This window comes from Crocuta crocuta, unplaced genomic scaffold, assembly GCF_008692635.1.
Source record: "Crocuta crocuta isolate KB4526 unplaced genomic scaffold, BGI_CrCroc_1.0 scaffold541, whole genome shotgun sequence".
Lineage (NCBI taxonomy): Eukaryota > Metazoa > Chordata > Mammalia > Carnivora > Hyaenidae > Crocuta > Crocuta crocuta.
Genome location: NW_027531901.1, coordinates 276,269 through 283,748, shown reverse-complemented (window position 1 = coordinate 283,748; position 7,480 = coordinate 276,269). Strand labels below are relative to the sequence as shown.

Genomic DNA, 7,480 nt, shown 5'->3' with positions numbered 1-7,480 from the left:
GTCTGGGTAGTGAAGCGTCTCTTAGATTCAGCTCAGGTCGTGATCTCATGGTTTGCGAGTTCAAGCCCTACACTGGGCTCTGTGCTGACACAAAGGGGCCTGCTTGGGATTCTTTCTTTCTTTCTCTCGTTCTCTCTTTCTTTCTCTCTCTCCCTCCCTCCCTCTCTCTCTCTCCCCTGTTTGTACTCTTTCTCATTCTCTCTCAAAATAGATAAATAACTTAAAAAAAAAAAAGCAGACTTAGAAACACAAAAACACAGTGGTCTCCAGCATTCGGGGTGGGAGCAAGTGGCTCTGCACCTTCAACGGGGCCGAGAGCAGGTCTGTGCTACAAAACCATCTAATGAGCCGTACTGATGAGAGGTCCAAGGGCTCCCAAATGATGTACCTATCGAAGGGAGCCAGTGTGGACAACAGCGTGGTTTCACCCACAAGAAGAGGCATCATCACTGTGGTAAAGGAAGTGGAAATGACCGAAATGTCTATCAGCTGGAATTCTAAATCATGGTACATCCAATTGCACAGAATCCTGCAGTGATAAAAATACTGGAGATCTAACAGCACTGAGACAGACTCACAAAGCGCTAGGTTAATAAGAACAGGCCAAACAGGATATAAGCTATGGTCGTGTTTTATAAAAGGAAAACATAAGCACACAGCCAGACAAGACAAAGACCAGAAGGGTAAGCCCCAAACGTTTATGGTTTTTTCCACTGGGTGATAAGGGTTACAGGAATCCCTCCCTTCTTCTGTCATCCTCTCTCCTTTTTAAGTTTATTTATTTATTTTGAGAGAGAGAGAGTGCAAGTGGGGAAGGGCAGAGGGAGAGACGGAGAAGGCTCCTCACTGCCAGTGCAGAGCACCACGTGGGGCTTAAACTCCATGGACTGTGAGATCCTGACGCGAGCTGAAGCTTTAACCAAGTGAGCCACCCAGGCGCCCCATCTCTCTGTCTCTCATCCCTAAAATTCTTTGTGTGTTTTTCAAAGTTCCAGAACAATGACTGGACACTGACAAGGAAGTCCCCTCCGAAAACGCACACTGCTCCAAATGGAGGCCGTACGGAGGGCAGCGCCCACTGCATCCTCGGGTCCACTGCACCACCCCGCGGAGGCTCCCCTTCCTTCCTTCCCCAGCGGGCAATGGCGTCCCTCGATTACCCATATTTTCCAAAGTGTCTACGCTGCACTGAGAATCGATAAAACTTATTTTCCTAACAAAATCATGAATTTTTCCTTCAATAATACAAAGCACCAACTATTACATATGGAAGCTTATACTAGATACACAGACCAACGAAGTCCCTTTGTCTGGCATTTCCACGGGAAGGCGATCCAGAAACATACAAAATATTTTAGACAAAAAATTCTATCCAAAAGGGTTCAAACCGAGACAACTTTAACGGAAACCGCTCGGCTGTCCAAAAACGCCCAAGGAGCAGGCCACGCACTCCTGCCTCCACCCGCCCTGGGCCCTTGGGGCCCCACACGCGGCTCTATCTCAGAAACGTCCTTCAGGGTGACCCTCCCTGCACAGCTGGCCTCAACGCCGTCAGGAGCTGCAGCTTTCCATCAGGTCCCTGAGGTTAGATCTCGCTTCAAGGCCTCTGTCTGCTGACAATTCGTAAATTCCCGCTGAATTCCCAGAGCGCAAATGTCTGAAAAGACCCGCACCATCTAAAGAGCAAGAAAAGAAGAAGGGCGCGTGGGCAGGAGAGCAGGCGTGGGGCCGCGGCGGCACCGGGCCGTGCTCTGAACAACACACGTGCTGGGGCCCGCTTGGGAAAGACCCTCCTGTGCGAGCACAGGTGGAAGGGAAGCCACCAGATCCTGCCCGAAAGGCTTGTTTCTGGTGATTCAGACGGTGGACGGCGGGAGCGAGACTGCATTCTCAGCTACTGCGCTAAGCCGGACCCTCCGAGGTGGCTCAGTGTTTGGTAAAAGCATATCCCTTTCCGGGCCCTGGGGGGCTCTGCTGGCTGAACGGCTGACTTCAGCTCAGCTCGCGATCTCTCAGTTTGAGGGTTCGAGCCCCGCGTCGGGCTCCGCGCTGACAGCTCAGAGCCTGGAGCCTGTTTCAGATTCTGTGTCTCCCTCGCTCTCTGACCCTCCCCCGCTCATGCTCTGTCTCTGTCTCAAAAATAAATTTAAAAAAATTAAAAAGACAAAGAGCATATCACTTTCCACACTCAGAGCTCATCACTGAAAACACGCAGGTGTGGGTGAATTTATCAAGTCCCGCCCCCCGTGACCATCTGTTCTGTGCAGGGACCGTGCTAGTTCTAGAAGGAATGTTAGACAAATGATCAGTTCATCAGAGGAGAGAGACTTTTTCCTTGGGCTTGAGCTCAGAAAGGAATTTGGAATCGGTGTCCAAACACGCAGGGCACGGAGGAACAAAAAGACCGCCATCCCGGATACCCGCGGAGCAGACCGCACACAGAGCTGAGCCACCCACAGCCCCTCAGAAGCCAACGCCTCGAGCAATTCCAGAGACCCCCGCGAGGCTCTCTGGGACACCAGGCGGTAGGCACGTCGCTTTCTGATGACTTAGAATCAATCCAGCATCGGGGCACCCGAGTGGCTCAGTCAGCTAAACATCCGACTCTTGATTTCGAAACCAGGGCCTCAGGTCATGATCTCAGTTTGTAGGACTGAGCTCCTGTGCGCTGACAGCACAGAGCCTGCCTGGGAGTCCGTCTTCCCCTCTGTCTCTCAGATACTTAAGTAAAATATTCAAAAAATATATATTTAAAAAATAAAATAAATAAATCCAGCTTAGAGCCTGAGAGCTGTATGTGTAATGTATCCCTGTACCGCCCCCCCCGAACATTACAAAGAGTCTATGACAAGGCAACCCCTCTCCTCAAAAACCTTTATTTTTTTTAAAATTCTTTTTAATGTTTTATTTATTTCTGAGAGAGAGAGAGAGAGAGACAGTGTGAGCAGGGGAGGGTCAGAGAGAGAGAGGGGGAGACACAGAATCCGAAGCAGCTCCAGGCTCTGAGCTGACAGCACAGAGCCCGACGCGGGGCTCGAACCCACGAACCGTGAGATCGTGACCTGAGCCGCAGTGGCGCCCACCTGACTGAGCCCCCGGGCGCCCGTCTCCTCAAAACCCTTCAAAACCCCAGGTGTCTGTCCTCCTAGTGCTCATGCGCCCCCGCCCTCGGTGCAAACTAGAGAACCCGAAGCCGAGCCGGGGGCCCCCAGGGAGGCGCAGGGAGGCGGGTCTTCCTCAGCTCCTGTGCTTGGTTTCCCGCTCACTAGGGGTGATGCCTGCACCCGTCCTTACAAGCGCCAGGAAAACGGCATCAACGCTTAGCTCCCCGCCACCCAGAGGCAGCCAATGCCGATGGCACACAGAAACGCAAGCTTCCCTCAAGGCAGAGGCCACACCGCAACTCACGGTAGCGTCCCTCCCGTCAACAGTGTGGCCTCCTCCCCAGGTACACGAGTTAGCAGAAGCCTCCAGAAGCCCAGGGCGTGGGCGTGCCTGAGAGGCCGAGGGCGCGGCGAGCGGAGGTGGGGGCGGGGCAGCTGGGCACCGAGGCTCCACCACAGAGGTCTGTGTCCCGGACCTCACCCGCGGGTCCCCAGGCTCCCCCGCACTGCCCCTGCGCTGGCCGCGTCCCCTCTGGCCACTCACAAGGATCTGTCCCTGTCATCCTGAGCTACAAAAATAAAGATCTCAGGAAGCTCTCCCTTATCCTCAGTGACCGGCTAAAACCCACGTGGTGCCCATAACTCAAACTGCTTTGGTAACCCCTGGGTCACAGACCTTCAGGTCAGGCGGGCACTTTGGGCCGGCGTCCTTGGGGGCAACGTGGCCATACCCGGAAGGCCACAGAAGCAGCTGCCCGCCCTGCGCGGGGACAGCCGAGCCCAGAGCAAGAGCAAGCCCAGGGGACGAGGTCAGCGGGAGGGCAGGGGAGGGGAGAGTGCGGCCCGACCCCTTCGACCACACTTCCTGCGCGGCCTCCAACAGCTGGGGTTCCAGAAACAAGAGAGGCCGTGAGTTCAAAGACCTCCTGTTTACGGGGGCCGCAGCCCAGGGCAGCCAGGAGAGGANGGAGGCGCCCTCCCCACAGCCCACCCCCGGCTCCATCTGAGCACCCCAGCACCCCCAGCACCCCCAGCACCCCGGAGATGGGCTAGCAATGCTGTGGGGCCCGGACCCAGCTCTCTGCTAAAAACACCGTGAGTGTCCCCTCCACCACCTCACACCCATCGGTTTACCGCCTCCGACGGCTCTCTAGACGGCGTTACCCAGCGCCCGGCTCGGAACCTTCTTCCTCTAACCCGCAGCCCCTGGCCACCCAGCCCACTGACGCCGCCGTATATTCTCCAATCCCTCTCATCACGTTTTATCCCTGCTCTGTTGTTTTGTGTCTNCTCCTGTCCGTGGTGCCTGCCACCTGCTGTGGACTCACAGTGGCTCCCCGTCGCCTACAGAGCGGGGTTAGACTCGGCGAGACCTTGCTGGAGGAGCGGCAGCCACAGACTATCTACACGTGCGACAGCGATGGAAGAAGAGTGTGAGCCTGCATATGGCAGGGTGGTGGCTCACATCAGTGGGGCGACAAAACTTGGCTAGCAGACCCACACGGGCAAAAGCAGCTACACAGTTAGGAAGACAGTGGAGTTTGTTTCTAGCATATAATGTTTGCAAAAACAAATCCAAGATGTATTAAAGAGATACATCTTAAAAAAGAAAAACCTGTAAAAGCACTGGAAGAAAATGTAGGTGGGTATTTTGTATTTTTAGGAGAGGGATGACCTTTCTGAGAAGTCTAGAATCCAGAGAGAAAATGATTGACAGATTTGACAAAACTTTTCCCCCCAACATTATTTACTTGTTTATTTATTCATTCAATCTCTCTCTCTTTTCTTTTTGAATTTATTCTCCAGTTAGCTAACACACAGTGTAGTCCCAGGAGTACATTCCAGTGATTCATCGCTTGCATACAACACCCAGCGCTCATCCCAACAAGTGCCCTCCTCCGTGCCCATCCCCCATCTTCCCCTCCCCACAAAGCCCTCACCGCCATCAACCCTCCATTTGTTCTCTGTATTTCAGAGTCGCTTATGGTTTGCCTCCTTCTCTGTTTTTATCTTATTTTTCCTTCCCTTCCCCTATGGTCACCTGTTAAGCTTCTCAGATTCCTCACGAGTGAAATCATATATGATACGTCGTTCTCTGACTGACTTGCTTCGCTTAGTATAATACTCTCCAGTCGCGGCAACTGCACGACTAGGAATTTATCCAAAGGATACAGGAGTGCTGATTTAAAGGGGCACACGCACCCCAGTGCTTCTTATAGCAGTGCTATCAGCAAAAGCCAATTTATGGAAAGAGCCCAAATGTCCTTCAACTGATGAATGGATAAAGAAGATGTGTATGTATATACAACGGAATACTGCTTGGCAACGAGAAAGCATGAAATCCTGCCATTTGCAACAATGTGGGTGCAAACTGGTGCAATCACTCTGGAAGAGTGTGGAGGTGCCTCAAAAAATTAAAAAGAGAATTACCAACGTTATTTTTTAAAGTTTATTTATTTTGAGAGAGAGTGAGCACACATGTGCACATGAGTGGGGTTGGGTCAGAGAGAAAGAAAGAGAGAGAGAGAACCAAACAGCATGGAGCCAAACAGGCTCCATGCTGTCCCTGCAGAGCCTGACAGNGCAATCACTCTGGAAGAGTGTGGAGGTGCCTCAAAAAATTAAAAAGAGAATTACCAACGTTATTTTTTAAAGTTTATTTATTTTGAGAGAGAGTGAGCACACATGTGCACGAGTGGGGTTGGGGCAGAGAGAAAGAAAGAGAGAGAGAGAACCAAACAGCATGGAGCCGAACAGGCTCCATGCTGTCCCTGNAGGAGTACATTCCAGTGATTCATCGCTTGCATACAACACCCAGCGCTCATCCCAACAAGTGCCCTCCTCCGTGCCCATCCCCCATCTTCCCCTCCCCACAAAGCCCTCACCGCCATCAACCCTCCATTTGTTCTCTGTATTTCAGAGTCGCTTATGGTTTGCCTCCTTCTCTGTTTTTATCTTATTTTTCCTTCCCTTCCCCTATGGTCACCTGTTAAGCTTCTCAGATTCCTCACGAGTGAAATCATATATGATACGTCGTTCTCTGACTGACTTGCTTCGCTTAGTATAATACTCTCCAGTCGCGGCAACTGCACGACTAGGAATTTATCCAAAGGATACAGGAGTGCTGATTTAAAGGGGCACACGCACCCCAGTGCTTCTTATAGCAGTGCTATCAGCAAAAGCCAATTTATGGAAAGAGCCCAAATGTCCTTCAACTGATGAATGGATAAAGAAGATGTGTATGTATATACAACGGAATACTGCTTGGCAACAAGAAAGCATGAAATCCTGCCATTTGCAACAATGTGGGTGCAAACTGGTGCAATCACTCTGGAAGAGTGTGGAGGTGCCTCAAAAAATTAAAAAGAGAATTACCAACGTTATTTTTTAAAGTTTATTTATTTTGAGAGAGAGTGAGCACACATGTGCACGAGTGGGGTTGGGGCAGAGAGAAAGAAAGAGAGAGAGAGAACCAAACAGCATGGAGCCGAACAGGCTCCATGCTGTCCCTGCAGAGCCTGACAGGGGACTCGATCCCATGAACTGTGAGATCATGACCTGAGCTGAAATCAAGAGTCGGACGCTCAACCAACCAAGCCACTCAGGGGCCCCAACAAATACGAATGTTTGATGGCAGTACATTAAAGATACCATAAGCAAATTCAGACTGATAAAAAAAATTACAATACATATAAGTAAGAAATAAGAACTTAGTGTTGAAACCATTTTATATGAGCCTAAAAATCTGTTAAAAATGAGACAAACCAGAACAATGGGTCAAGAACATAAACAGGCAATTTCTGGAAAAACACAAATGGCCAATATTTGAAGAACACTACACTGCACTAATAATCAGGTAAAGGGACATGAAAACAAAATGAGGTGTCTTTTTTCATGACAAAACCCAAGCCTGCTGGTGAGAGGCTGGAGGGACAGTGACACGCGCTAGGGGTGGTCAGACGGCAAACACTTTGAAGCGCCATGTGCCAGAATGAACCCAGATTCAAATTCTGGACAGCTTCGGCCCCAGAGACTCCTCTGGGCACCGTGCCCTCGCGCACAACAGAGCCACGTGTGGGGGCCTCTGGCCCAATGCTGCCGGTGAGGCCCGTACCCCCAGCAGCCATCTCGGGTCTCCGGGGAGGCCGGGAGGCCGCCTAACAGGTGAGGCTGGAAACTCAGGAAGCCCCAGCGACCGTGTGGAGTCTGCACTTTACTGCAAGGGCACTGGGAATACACCAGAAGGTTCTGAGCAAAGGAGCACCTCATTCTTTGTCTCATTTCTAGGAGGCGGTTGAGGCTGCTGAGGGGGAGCGGCTGCCGTGAGGCGGGAGGGCGAGGGAAGCCAGGGGGTCCCGTGGCGGGGAGGGGGCAAA

General features: G+C 51.7%; 1 protein-coding gene across 1 annotated transcript in view; it reads right to left on the bottom strand.

Moving 5' to 3' along the window:
* Window positions 1-7,480, bottom strand: part of ITGA9 (integrin subunit alpha 9) — a 324,287-nt gene that overhangs the window by 278,907 nt on the left and 37,900 nt on the right. The gene's annotated exons all lie outside the window — the stretch shown is intronic.